Below are 13,919 nucleotides of genomic sequence, written 5' to 3'. Positions count from 1 at the left end.
CTAGATAACACACACCCAGTCCAGGATAGAGCAGAATTTTGTTGTATTGTTAAGACTTTTCCATCATATACGGCACCACAGCGGTGATACTTGAGGTTAATTTCAGTTAAGGGGGCGGTGGCGCTGTTTTTATGAAAATTACTCACTTAACGCAAGGGTAGGTTCTTCGTAGAGGGGATTACAGAGTTACATGCGGGACAAAATTTACTTGTCAGAAACTGTCCTTACTTGAGGCCGAGGCCAGACCTACAGACCAGCATGACGGTCACCGGCTGAATGGGGACACCTCAGGTGAGATTGGCTGTGCCGTGCATCAGATATTTCTGGCCCCGTTGGGGCCGATGTTGCTGTATCTTTCAGGTGGGGAGCGGAGGAGACAGGCCTGGTCTTTGTGGCCAGGGCGAGACGTGAATGGAGTGAGACTTCCGGCAGTGACCCATCCAATAATGTCGTCATTCCGCAGCTGTTCCAGTTGGCCGTCCTTAGGGCGTGGCCTTCCGGTTATGGACATCATGTGAAACAGTCCATCAATAAAAAAATGCTAATCAGTCTCAGAAGAACACATTTTTTTTTTACATCATTTTGCACGACATCAGAAAAGGAAAATGTGTGATTGGATTAAGGAGCGTTACTAAAAATTGTTGTACTTGCAAGTTCTGGTGGCCAAGAGGGCTAAAAATTATAAAATAAAAAAAAGAAAAAAAAGGGGTGGGGCAGCTAATGCATGCAGCTCCCATTGCACCTGCGCCTTCCGCTTCTGCTGCTCCTAGGCAAGGTTCGGGTGACGCGGCACCACAGGAGATTGGCTGTCCGTACCCGGCCGGTCAACGAGGTCGGGATTGCGGTAACAGAGGTAGGGGTGGTTATAAACGGGGGTTGTGAGTGGGGTGTGCTCTTGCTGCGGGGTCACTGGGTGATAAGCAGTCCATACCGAGCCACTTCCTGGAATGTGCCATCTCTGGTCCGGTGCCATTCCTGTCGCCCAGAGCTCAACCAGCGCAGGGGGCGCCACCGTTACCCACTCCCAACGCACTCTTGACACCAACCCGCTGGTACCCCATTCCATGACAGGGGGCCGCGGAGCTCTCCTCCATTCCACTGGCTGAACTGAAACATCTGAGGGCAGCTCTGAAACCTGGTTCTCCATCCTCCCGCGGTGGGTATGCCCTGTTCCTGATCCAACCTCCACCCATTCACCAATTGACCCAGTACATTGTACACTGTACATATGATCGCACACATGATTTGGTTTCTCAAAATGCATTCATCCAAATTTAGTCAGGAGTTCATCTTGCATTAGGATTATATATGTGCAATGTCTACCGGCGTTGCCTCGCATGCGTGCCTTGTCCCTGAGCAGCAGAAATGGTATGAATTGTTTACTTTCGCCAAGCCACAAATCGCATTGACTATTGATGCGCGTCTTCATACTAAAGATCTAGGCCCCATGGTAAAGCGGTGTGTAGAGGCGGTTGGCTGGGTTCAGACGTCTATTACGAATGTTGAATACTCTGCGTCACTAACAGGGTATCATACTTCAGCACCCACTACAAATTCTTCGGTTTTGGGAACGTGACTAAATTTCAAAATTTCACGAAGCGGGTCACTCGGGAGAGGTAGCTCTGTGTGCGTCTCTGCCGGAGGGGTTGTGGACACGGGGCCCGACTGATTTTGGGCTCTGCTCCACAGCTCCCTCAATTGTTTTACTGTCTCTACACCCTCGCCCAGTTGACAGAATCAGAGTTGGCACAGCCTGGAGGTGGAGGGAGGCATTCGGGAGACAATAGGAGGTGAAGACTGCAGCGGTCTTGGAGCTGTCTACATCTTGGAGAGCACCTATTCTTCCCGTAAAAAATGGTTTAATTTGGTATCTGCGTAATTCTAGGTTTGGGATTTTTATTTATCATAAATGGTTACTATTTCATTTGGTTTGCTTTAAAGATTTGCCAAAAAACTGTAAAAATTGGAGCGTTAGCTCAGGGCTTAATTTATAATCTCGAGACAGTTAGATATTTGAACTCAGTGAACTAAATTTTCTTTAATTCATGTCGGGGGGCTCGCCTTACAGCGAGGAGGAGGTGGACCCAAAAGGCGAGGAGGCCAAGAGGTGGGTAACGTGAAGGGAATTTATTAAATGAAACAAACAACGTGGCAGGGTGCTAGGTATCAAGGGCAACCAAAACGTGACTAACAGAAAAGGAGGACGAGGAACAGAAGCCGGGGCAAAACGCTGAGGGACGTAACGGGAACGAGGACGTGAACAAGAGCATGAGCTTGACAGGAACAAACGTGGTCGTGGAAGTCCGGAAAGTGTGGCAATGACCCGACGCTCAGTAGTTGGTCTGGGAAGCTTAAATAGTCCGAGTAATCAGGGGAGCAGATGGGAATCAGGTGCGTGATGGTTGACAGGGAACAGGTGCGTGGCTGGTGAGGATGAGACGGCTGAGAGGGAAACGCCCCTACACAGCTGACAAAACAATAACAGAAAAGCACATGGCACGAAGGAGGGAAGAAAATAACAACAAACACACTGACATGCCCGACACGGGTCATGACAGTACCCCCCCTCAAGGGACGGATTCCAGACGTCCCAAATAAAGCCAAAAGAAAAAAAACAACAACCCAAAGAACAAAGTCCAAAAACGAGGGTGGGCGGAAGGGGTCGGGAGGTGGGTGTTCTTGTGTGGATTCCTAAATATGACTTTTCATAGAAGCTTTTACCGCAAACCGAGCAGGAAAAAGGTTTTTCTCCACCGTGTGTACTTGTGTGGATTCGTAAATGCGACTTTTGAGAGAAACTCTTGCCACAAACTAAGCAGGAAAAACGTTTTTCACCACTGTGTGTTTTTCTATGTTTTGTTAAAGCCGAGTTGTCAGAGAAGCATTTTCCACAAACGGAGCATGAAAAAGGTTTTTCTCCAGTGTGCGTTCTTGTGTGATTTATTAAATCAGACGTTCGAGAGAAACATTTACCGCAAACCAAGCAGGAAAAAGGTTTTTCTCCACTGTGTGTCCTTGTGTGCCTTGTTAATCGTGACTTTAGAGAAAAGCTTTTACTGCAAACTGAGCAAGAAAAAGGTTTTTCACCACTGTGTGTTCTTGTGTGACTTGTTAAATGCGACTTTTGGGAGAAGCTTTTACCACAAACTGAGCAAGAAAAGGGGGTTTCTCCACTATGTGTTCTTGTGTGCGGTTTTAAAGACAGCTTTGAAGTTAATGAGTCAGTGTGACATGCCCTTTCACCTTTGGCTTGCCCATCATCATCATCATCATCAGGAGAGCGTGATAATGTGTCCTCATTATGTGCTTGTGATGGCGCCCAGTGGTCTTCGTCACCTTCTGTTGTCACGTGATAACTTGAACTGCTGCTTGGAGGCTCCGCCCCTCTGTTGTCCTCCCTCTCATCCTTGTTTGCATCTTCACTCTTTATAGGGACAACGTTCAGTGGTGACTTGTTGACCTCCTCCTCCTCCTCCTTTTTGATGTGAGTCAAGTCTGGCTCCTCTTTTACAGAACGGAGATCGTTTTCACTGACGTCTGCAGGACACAAAAAGACAAATTTGGTTTGGTCAAGTCAAACCTCATGTGGCGACTTTGTCTTATATTGTTTCTACATGACTTGTGCCTGCCGCACACGGAGCAATGCGTGCGACCCGGTGTTAAAGAAATTAAATTTGTCATGTCATCATGTTTCAAAACTATGCTTACAGGTTAATAGAAGGTCACAAAAACATGGACCTCTTAAACCGGAAATACGTTAGTTCAGTCGGAACAGAAGTGTCTATGCTGGCAGTTTAGCAGGAAGCCACAAAATCAAATGCACGTCTTGAACCGTGTTCGACGGGAAACCGTTTAGCAGAAGTGTGACCCAAAGATGTTTTGGAAGCTGAAACCGTTAGAACAAAAGGAAGCGTGTGGACGGGTGTGATAAAGTCAAAATGTGTCCATTCTGTTTGAGTTTGCATATTCAAATCTGCTTCAATAAAAAGCCACATGAGAGAAGAAATCTTTGGCTTTCACTCTGGGAACTAAATGTTCCTGGGCTTGTTGGTAGAAAAGGGGGTTGTGACGTTCTCACTTTTTAAGCCCATAGTAAGCCAAAGATGCAGATGCATTCCTTCCAGCATGCGCTTGTTCAATGATGAGATCCGACCAACCCTGGATGGATGCATTTAATGCATTTTAAATGTTTGGATGAGGTGAAACTATGCACACGTGCACAAAACAGTGCAGGGCCACCCGAGGTTAATTGACTCTCACCCCGACCAAGCCAGTACAAAGTTCATAAATAAGACCAATATGTACTTGATTTTTAAAAAAAACTTAATATTTTGTGTTTTATCCACTAAAATTGATCAACCGCCATTGATGTTTTCGCCGCAGTGTGCACATTTTTTAGAGTCAGGCAGAATTCCTTCCGTAAGGAATTGCTTGAACAAGATATAAAAACCAGAAAATGGAAAATAATCAGTTCAAATTTGATACTGGGAAAAACATGGAGTTAACCCCCCACTATTGGTTATTCTTTGGCATTTATTTTCTGCACTGATTTCATGAGGCATAAACAAATGTTCAGCAAACCGGCAAGTAAAAGGCAATATTTAAAAATAAAGCGGCAATAACCTTGGACGCATTTCCCCAAACAACTTAATGTTGTGATCCATATTTTTAACGATAGAAAGTCGTTATTTACAAAGCAAATGAGAGTAAGACGGGTACAAACCTGCTTTGAGTGGCACAACACGAGGCTGCTTGCTAACTTCGCCCAGCAGTTGAAGTTGTTGCTCGTTCTCTTCTTTTATTCCACAAAGTTCATCTTTGTACTTGGGTGTCGTTCTTTCACTCATTTTCAAATGATAACTCCAAAAAATCCGCACTTGATCTCTGCTTGGCGATGAGTCATGTGCCTCTTTTTGTGAGCGGCTAGCTAGCTTACAAGATAAGTTAACTACGCCGAAAAGCATCAACGCGCGAAGATGAGATTATCGGGACACAAAGACTTAATAAATTATGTCGTAGTCCTTAAGAGTAGCACTGGACATTCTGTGAGGAAATTACAGTCAGTTCCACACTAAACCAGAAGAATTTAGCGGTGGGTGTTTTAGTTCCGGTGGAATGAAATGCACAGATGGAAATGACACAAAGAAAAAGATTGGTGTTAAGAAATCATAATTGAATGAAGCTTTTGAGAGCATGAGAAAACTTTGCAAGAGCATAGGTGGTTCCTGACTTTGTAGTTTGTGATTTGATACCTTGATTGTTTGAGTGGCTTTGGTAAGGCTACAGTGAATTTGGAAAATTAAAGGAAAAAAAAAATAAGAGTGAGAAAGATTTTACAGAAGGCAATGAGTATAGGTGTAATCGTAAAATCATGAGTGTGCTCTAACAAAGAGTTAACAGCTCTTTGAAGTTAGATGCTCGTTCCCAAGTAGGGGGAGGAAGTCAGAGAAAGAGGATGAAGTGATTGAAAAAGCGGAAGAAAAGACGGAATGTCTGAGAGGCATTCATCCACAGTTGCCAGACTCGCAACAGTATGTGTTTGAGCCGCCGCCCGATCCGACGGCGCCATTAATGGGGGGGGAGCAGAATGGTTTGAGATGCAAAAGATAACGATTCACAGATGACACCAGCGACCATACAATTGATCGAACAGGCTGTGAATAATGAGAGAGAGGGTGCAAGGAGAACAGCAGGGGAGTGTGGAGACGCCCGTGCTGGCCCCGGGGGGGGGAAGCACCAGCAGGAACATGTAAACATTTCAGACACAAGAGGAAAAACAGGCATCAATGGCAGTCGTTAACTGATTGAAAAGGAAGATATGCCTTTTGGTGCTCTCGAAAGAAGGTCACAGTCTTTTTGTTTCAGAGGTGTGTCTCGGCACCCCCCTCGATGTTGCTGACGATCTAATCTTCAGGCATCTGCCTCTACTTGAGGTGTTCTAATGTGGTCGAGCATGGGTCGCACTGTGGAGCAGTTTTTTTTTACAGTGCTAGTGTAGTATGGTACGGGATAAAATATATGTATTCAACCTAACAATAAATACAAATTAGCAGGGAATTAGAACACAAGTTAAACACTGAAACATGCAGGGGATGCCTGAGGAACAGCAGGGCGGCGACAATCTTATTAAAATTTAAATTTTAAGCAAAGGGATTATGGTTTTGGGATAAGTTTTAAGTGAAGTATTCTATGGACATGTTGAAAGAAAATCTTTGGAAAGGGGAATATCTAGCCATTGGAGATTGGTTTACCAAATTTAAAGTTGGACTAAATAGTTTTGTAGATGATTTATTAACTGATGTGTATTAAATGTGACAAAGGTGGAAGACAGATGTTTTTTTTTGACTATACGACGCGGACGCTGACATGACAATTTTAGAGGATATGACATCATTCCATAAATACCAGACTGCTAACATTCGCATCTATGAGCTGTTTGATGTCACAGGTGCAGTTTCGTCAGCTGCGTCCAGGAGAGGAGAAACAACTTCACGGGGAGTGAATGGGAAAATCCAGAGACCCACAGTTGTAAATTTTGGCATACGCGGGCTAAATTAAGGCAAAATTATGGATCTGCCAGCACAAATCTCAGTGAAATCAAGGCGGACGCGCCAAGGGAGGGGTCTCTGTGTGGAATTGGAAAGTATCGTTTGGTGAATGACAGTGTGAAAGAAAAAGTGTTTGGATGCATATGTGGTTTGAGTGAATGTTTAAGGGACGGGCCTCAGGACAGAAAATTGTTTGAGGTCACCGGCAAGCCCTTACAGTACTTAGGATGCGATGGGTGGACAGGCCTGATCAACCTGAATCCCTATTGCACTCCCGAGTATTGATTTTCAAATTGTTTTTGGAGAAAGATTGGAGTAATTAAATTCAAGCATCAAGTGAATGATTGATTGACGTTATTACACAAAATTTATGCAAAACTGAAAGTTTTGGAAGGAAGATAATTTGTCTCTTCTCACTGGCAATTGCCACACCTCCAGTTATCTCCACAGGTTTGAGGTGACATGTGACCAGTGTGACCAGAAGGCCAGAGAATGCTTCAAATAGCGCCTCACCACTACCATCCCAGAGGTTCTCCTCAACAAGGAGGGAGATATAAGATATATTCACATTGGATGCGCGACTAGATAACACACACCCAGTCCAGGATAGGGCAAAATTTTCTTGGATTGTTCAGACTTTTCCATATAATACAGCACCACAGCAGTGATACTTGAAGTTAATGTCGAATTAGTGGCACTGTTTTTATGGAAAATTACTCACTTAACGCAAGGGTAAGTTGTTGTAGAGGAGATATTTCAGACAAAAATGACCCTGAAGTGGTCACAAGCACGTGTCTCATGTTGGATGTATGAAATTTTATTCTGATATTTTCCATTGTAACGTATTTCATTGTATTTAGGACTAAGACATTGTAAAACATTGTTTGGAAGAACTTATAGAATACCTCAAATTTAAGAACAAATGGGAAATAGTTGTTAAAGCAACTTTAGCTGACCATATGTGAAAAATGTTAGGAAAACAAAAGACAGGCGCAAATTTAGAGTGACAAAGCTCTTTCCGTCTCCCAGCAGGGCAGTAATCTAGTAAAGCCAGGATACTGGGTGCTTGTAAGAAGTTTGAAGATAAGACATTCGTAATTACCCAAGGGGGGATTCCATGTTAAGTGTTAGTGACAGCTCTCACAGCTGTAAAGATAGCAGAAAGGTCAACATTGGTTTATTTGACACGTTGTAAAAAGGTCACGTTGGTTGAAATCTCCTACAAAGGAGACACCAGACTAAGAGGTTTATACAGAGTTACAAGCGGGACAAAATTTATTTCAGAGGAACTATCCTCACTTGAGGCCGAGGCCAGATCTGCTGACCAGCATGATGGTCACCAGCTAAATGGGGACACCTCAGGTGAGATTGGCTGTGCCGTGCATCAGATATTTCTGGCCCGTTGGGGTCGATGTTGCTGTGTCTTTCAGGTGGGGAAAAGGGAGACAGGCCTGGTCTATGTGGCCAGGGCGAGACATGAATGGAGTGAGACTTCCGGCAGTGACCCATCCAATAATGTCGACATTACACAGCTGTTCCAGTTGGCCGTCCACAAGGGCGTGCACCTTCCAGTGGCAGACATCATGCGAAACAGTCCATCAATGAAAAAATGCTAAATCGGTCTAAGTAGAGCACATTTTGTACATAATTTTGCACAACATCAGAAAAGGAAAATATGGGAGTGGATTAAGGAGCGTTACTAAAAATTGTTGTACTTGCAGGTTAAGGAGGCCAAGAGAGATAAAAAAAACAAAAAAAAAAGGGGGGGAGCAGCGAAGGCAGCAGCCCATGGCTGCCATTGGAACTGCTCCTTCCACTTCTGCTGCTCGTAGGCAAGGTTCGGGTGACGCGGCGCCACAGCAGACCGGCTGTCCATAGCAGGGCGGTCAACGAGGTCGGGATTGCGGTAACAGAGGTAGGGGTGGTTATAGACAGGGGTTGTGAGTGGGGTGTGCTCGTGCTGCGGGGTGTGGGGTCACTGGGTGATGGGCTGTCCGTGCTGAGCCACTTTCTGGAATGTGCCATCCTCTGGTCCGGTGCCATATCTGTCGCAAGGAGCTCTCCACCAGCGCAGGGGGCGCCACCGTTACCCACCCCCAACGCACTCTTGACACCAACCCGCTGGTACCCCATTCCATGACAGGGGCCCACGGGGCTTCAGGGTTCGAGGACTGGCAGGTCCCTGCATTCCGGGGACGGTGGATGGACAAGTTTTCGATGGTGCTGGATATTAGGGCGAGCTATGAGCTCCTTCCGCATCTCCCAGTGAGCCTTGTGGACTCTCGAGATTGCCTGAGTCACTGCCCTAGACTGAACGAACACTGGAATTCGAGTGGCATTTCTGGATGGGACTGAACTTGACTGTGCACATCCTTCGGAGGGAGCATATGTCGTGCTCTCTTCCTTCCCAGTGGCTGAACTAAACTGAAACATCTGAGGGCAGCTCTGAAACCTGGTTCTTCATCCTCCCGCGGTGGGTATGCCCTGTTCCTGCTCTGGTCTGAGTGGTGTAGCAACCTCCACCCATTCAATTCACCAATTGACATTACATTGTACATGTGGTCACACATGGTTTGGTTTATCAAAATGCATTCATCTAAATTTAGGCAGGAGTAGATCTTCCATTAGGATTATATATTTGTTATGTCTACCGGCGTTGCCTCGTACGCCTGCCTTGTCCCTGAGCAGCGGAAATGGTATGAATTGTTTACTTTCACCGAGCCACAAATCACATTGAATATCGATGCACATCATCATACAAAAGATCTAGGCCCCATAGTTGTTGAATACTCCGCGTCACTATCAGAATATCATATTTTAACACCCACTACAAATTCTTCGGTTTTGGCAACATCCAAAATTTCACAAGACGGGTCACTCGGAAGAGGTAATTCGGTGTGTGTGTATTGTTTTTACTGTCTCTACACCCTCCCCAGTTGACAGAAGCAGTGTGGGCACGGCCTGGAGGTGGATTGAAGCATTCGGGAGACAATGGGAGGTGAAGACTGCAGCGGTCTTGGAGCTGTCTATGTCTTGGAGAGCACCTATCCTTCCCGTTATTATAGTTTTGGGATTTTTTATTTTAAGCATAAATGGTTACTATTTCATTTGGGTTGCTTTAAATATTTGTCAAAAAACAGTCAAAATTAGAGCGTTAGCTCGAGGCTTAAATTGTAATCTCTAAACACAGTTAGATATTTGAACTCAGTGAACTAAATTTTATTTAATTCAGGAATGATTTACCCATGTTGCGAAGTCAAATTCTAATATTGTGCCATATTAGCTGGATATCATTAGGACATTATTGCGAACCAACACTGCTGGATTGTGGTGATTATCAGCAAAACTAAATTTATACGTTGGAGAATTGTTTCTGGGGGCAATGCCTGTGAGGATGACACGGTCTAGATTATATTCGAAGAAAGCTATTGCAACAGTCTGGGAATTGAAATAGATATAATATTTGGTGAGTTTACGTTAATTAAAATATATTATTCAAGTGACTGATACAAGCTTCACAAACAAATTGAAAAAGGTGATTGAATACAATTAATTATGGTATTATTGCGATTATTTAGCATGCATTTTTTGAAGGATTGTATAACGATTGCTGGCATTATTGTAAACACTTACGGGACAGAAGGTCAAATATTTAATTTAGCAGGTTCATATTTACTAAATATGTTAAACATTAATTAAACAGAAAGCATTTATCAAATGAAAGTACGGTGCAGTTAGATACAAAAGGTTGTAAGTGGTTCTATTACACACAACTTCAACCCGCACCGGAGTTCTTTCCCCGATATGGTGAGCCTGAAGGTTGACCGCCCGGATGGGCAGGTCAAGAGAGGGGGAGATACTGACCAATTGAAACACATACAAATCAAACATAAAAATGGACACATCTGTCCTTTTTCTTATTATTTCTGAATGATAGGCTTGCTTTCTACGCTTTTAGTATGTTTGCTTATAATATATGAGACTGTTTTTTAGACAGATGGAGGGGAGACAAAAATTGTGATGTTACAGTACCACTGCAACCAGACGGTCATGTACGAGGAACGGGAGGACAGGTTGACAGACGCACAGGTGATATTGTTTCATAAAATTTGTGACCAAGACCCCGAGATTAGTATATATGCGAGATTATTCAATCACACATTTGATTTGGAGAATTTAAGGGATTGATAATAAGGTGTCCAAGCAAGATTTTACATGTTTGAAGTTGAATGGAGCAGGACACTCAATTGGACAAATACCGTGGAATTGGTGTGAAACGAATGTGTCTCTTCCAGCAGGACCCCCGCTTTCCCGTGCAGACGTCTGGTTGTGTTATGGTGGGAAATTTCTATACGACAGGCTGCCGACCAATGCCTCTGGCAGGTGTGCCCTGGTGACTTTAATTATGCCGGTGAGTGTGACACCTGTAGATTTGGACTAGTTAAATTGGGATCAATTAAATCAGGTCATCCCGATGTCCGGTTTGGTTAGACAAAAAGAGGTTACAACAGGGGGACCTCACTTACATCGATGCAATAAGCGTGCCAAGAGGGGTCCCGGACGAATACAAATTGGCAGACCAAATCGCATCAGGGTTTGAGAGGGTGATCCCAAACAAAAATGTGGATTGGATAAATTATGTTCATTATAACGTTCAGAGATTGAGTAATTTTACTACAGAAGATTTAGAGGCAGTACATGAACAATTGTCAGAAAACTTTATGACGTTTCAAAATAGGATTGCTTTAGATATGTTATTGGCTGAAAAACAAGGAGTGTGCGGGACATTTCGGGATCAATGTTGTAGTTTCATACCAAACAACACGACACCAGATGGGCGTCTCACCAAGGCATTGGAAGGTTTGCAAACTTTGAACAAAAAGATGAAAGAACATTCAGGTGTAGATTCGGAAATGTGGACAGGATGGTTGAATGTCTTTGGTAAATGGAAAGGTCTGATTAGCTCTATATTAATCTCAGTGGCAGTATTTACAGCTATTATGGTGCTTTGCGGATGTTGTTGTATACCTTGTATCAGATCTCTTACAGTTAAAACCCTCGAGCGCACCTTGGGCCCGCTGCCACAGAGTGGCAAGTACATGATCCCCCTGTCGGACCCAGAGCCGGTTCCTCTGGCAACCAGAAGGTCCATGGGGTCCAGCGGAGTAAGTGGTAATGGCCTCAGTTGTCTGAGGCCATGAGAGGGAATAAAATTTTAAATATTCTACATTTTTTATTTTTTACTGTTTTTATTATTTTTCTATTACAACTTGTATATATTATTCTACATTTTTTATTTTTTACAGTTTTTATGATTATTTTTCTATTATTTTTGCGGGGGTGATGGCCTCAGTTCACTGAGGCCATGAGAGGGATTAAAGGATTTTATACATTTGACTATAAAGGATTTAATACGATTGACTACAAGTTACATGTATTTCGTTTAATGCAATAAAGATATTTGCTGATTGTGCTTTGATTCGATGTGCAGTGGAAGGTCAGGGCAGGCTGTGTGTAATGCGTAGGTGGCAGATATGTTTTGTACAGGACGAGCCGCACTTCTGATAACGGGGGTACTGACGCAGGCCTCCCGCCATCAAGGCGCTGCTGTGTGAGATTGGACGAGCCGACACGTCATCCTGCGGGCAGAAGACATCCACTAAGAGAAAGCTAAAGTTAACTGCAGATGACACATAGCCAATAGTAGAATAGTAGGTTATCTTTGTTTTGTTTGCTGAAATGTATAATTGATCCTGGGCAACTCGGGGGGGGGGGTCGTCCTCTGTTGGGTACAGGGACGCGCAGAGCTGTAATGGTAGGGACCCGAGCCCCAGATTTGTATTAGATCTCCTGTTAGGAATAAATCCGCTCCCGTGTGAAGTTGCCGGCTTCCTGGTCATCTTTCTCTCAAAAACGAGCGCGCATAATTGTTGGATGAATGTAGGTCGTGTTTGGTTAACCATTAATGGAGTCAGATAATTAATTCAAACTTTTGGTACATTTAAAGTGAAAAACCCAACAAACTCTACACCTCTCTTGCCACCAGCGAATGTGTTCTACCTCCGAGTTGCCCAGTAATGATTCATACTATACAACATGCAAAATGGCACAGACAAAGGCATCCTGGCATGATTCTATTGGCTATATGTATCCTGCAGTTAACTTTAGCTTGCTCTCATTGGTCTTTCTCCCCCGCCGAATCCCGTGGCGACTCCTCCTGCTTGTGCGATCCCCCGATGGCCGCTCCTTCAGCCGATGCTCCCGGAGTCATCTCGTCTCGCTCAGCACCATCTGCTTCTAAAACATTCCATTCCTGCACAACCCCCGCAACCAGTTTCGCTCCACCAATCACACTCTCAGCATTTTACAATATCACATTTTCATACACTGGATGCACCAACATCTAATGAACTATGTTAAGCTCAAACTCTTATATTCCTTTAATAGTCAATAGAATTCTTTAAGTGTAACCGAAGTTTAGACCATGCTAATGACAAGGCCCTCAGGAGAGGAATGCAGGAAGATTGGATCACAGCTGCACCACAGGAGGTGTGAACGAGACCCCTCTGAAACAATGGACTTCCATGCCAGGATCACAAAAGTGGCTCCTAGCAGTCCACCCTTTGTTCTGTTTCAGGTTGACTGCCATTTACATTATCCTTTAATATACATGTGCCCATACACACGCACACATGCACACCGACAAGATTCCAGAGCAATGCCAGCTGGAGAGACGGAGAGACTGCCCGCCGGAGAAGGCCAGCCTTGGCGTGCCAGTCTTGGGGACCAGACGGGAATCAACTATCCAGACTAACCTGGGGAGGACCTTCCCTTGGACGTTGACCCGTGCCGTGGGAGGGAGCGAGGACGACCGATTCAACCGATTCAACCTACATTACTCTTGACATAAAAAACTCCTCTAAAAACTGAAGCTGGGCTGAAAGATGGTGCACATTTTTTGACTGTGCTCACCCGAGTGCAGTTTCTCGTGAGATTAAGAAAAAGCCACCCAGATATCTGTCTTTGTACTATTTCCTGAACTCCAGAAATGGAAGAAACTAAATATCGGAACTCTAATCAGTTGTTGAGTCTTTATTTGACCCTTTTCTTCTTGAGTACAAAAACCGAACACGCATTGGCGTACGTTTGGCTTTTAAAAGTTGATTTACTAAATACTTCTCATTTCCACGGTGACTCAACTCCAACAATACTAAAGCTGTTGCTTTATGTTATTCATATAGAATTTTTGTTTAAAATCCCCCTGGCTCTTCTTTTTGTCTTTTCTATATTATGTACGTATTAATAACTGTGTTTGTTAATGTTAATAAAGTTTTCGGCAAAAAACGTATTAGTAAATATTTATCATGTCAC

At 44.0% G+C, this 13,919-nt stretch overlaps 1 long non-coding RNA gene across 1 annotated transcript; it reads left to right on the top strand.

The window, feature by feature from the left end:
* Positions 1-12,884: 12,884 nt before the first annotated feature.
* On the top strand, positions 12,885-13,625 carry LOC148342203 (uncharacterized). The gene is made up of 2 exons (XR_015842367.1): positions 12,885-13,097; positions 13,186-13,625. It is a non-coding gene; the product is annotated as an uncharacterized LOC148342203 (long non-coding RNA).
* The last annotated feature ends 294 nt before the right edge of the window (positions 13,626-13,919 follow it).

Source organism: Idiotropiscis lumnitzeri, chromosome 2 (genome assembly GCF_059441095.1).
Source record: "Idiotropiscis lumnitzeri isolate Australia: NSW breed Sydney's pygmy pipehorse chromosome 2, RoL_Ilum_1.0, whole genome shotgun sequence".
NCBI lineage: Eukaryota > Metazoa > Chordata > Actinopteri > Syngnathiformes > Syngnathidae > Idiotropiscis > Idiotropiscis lumnitzeri.
The sequence above is the reverse complement of the archived record's forward strand: the minus strand, read 5'-3'. Positions and strand labels throughout refer to the sequence as shown.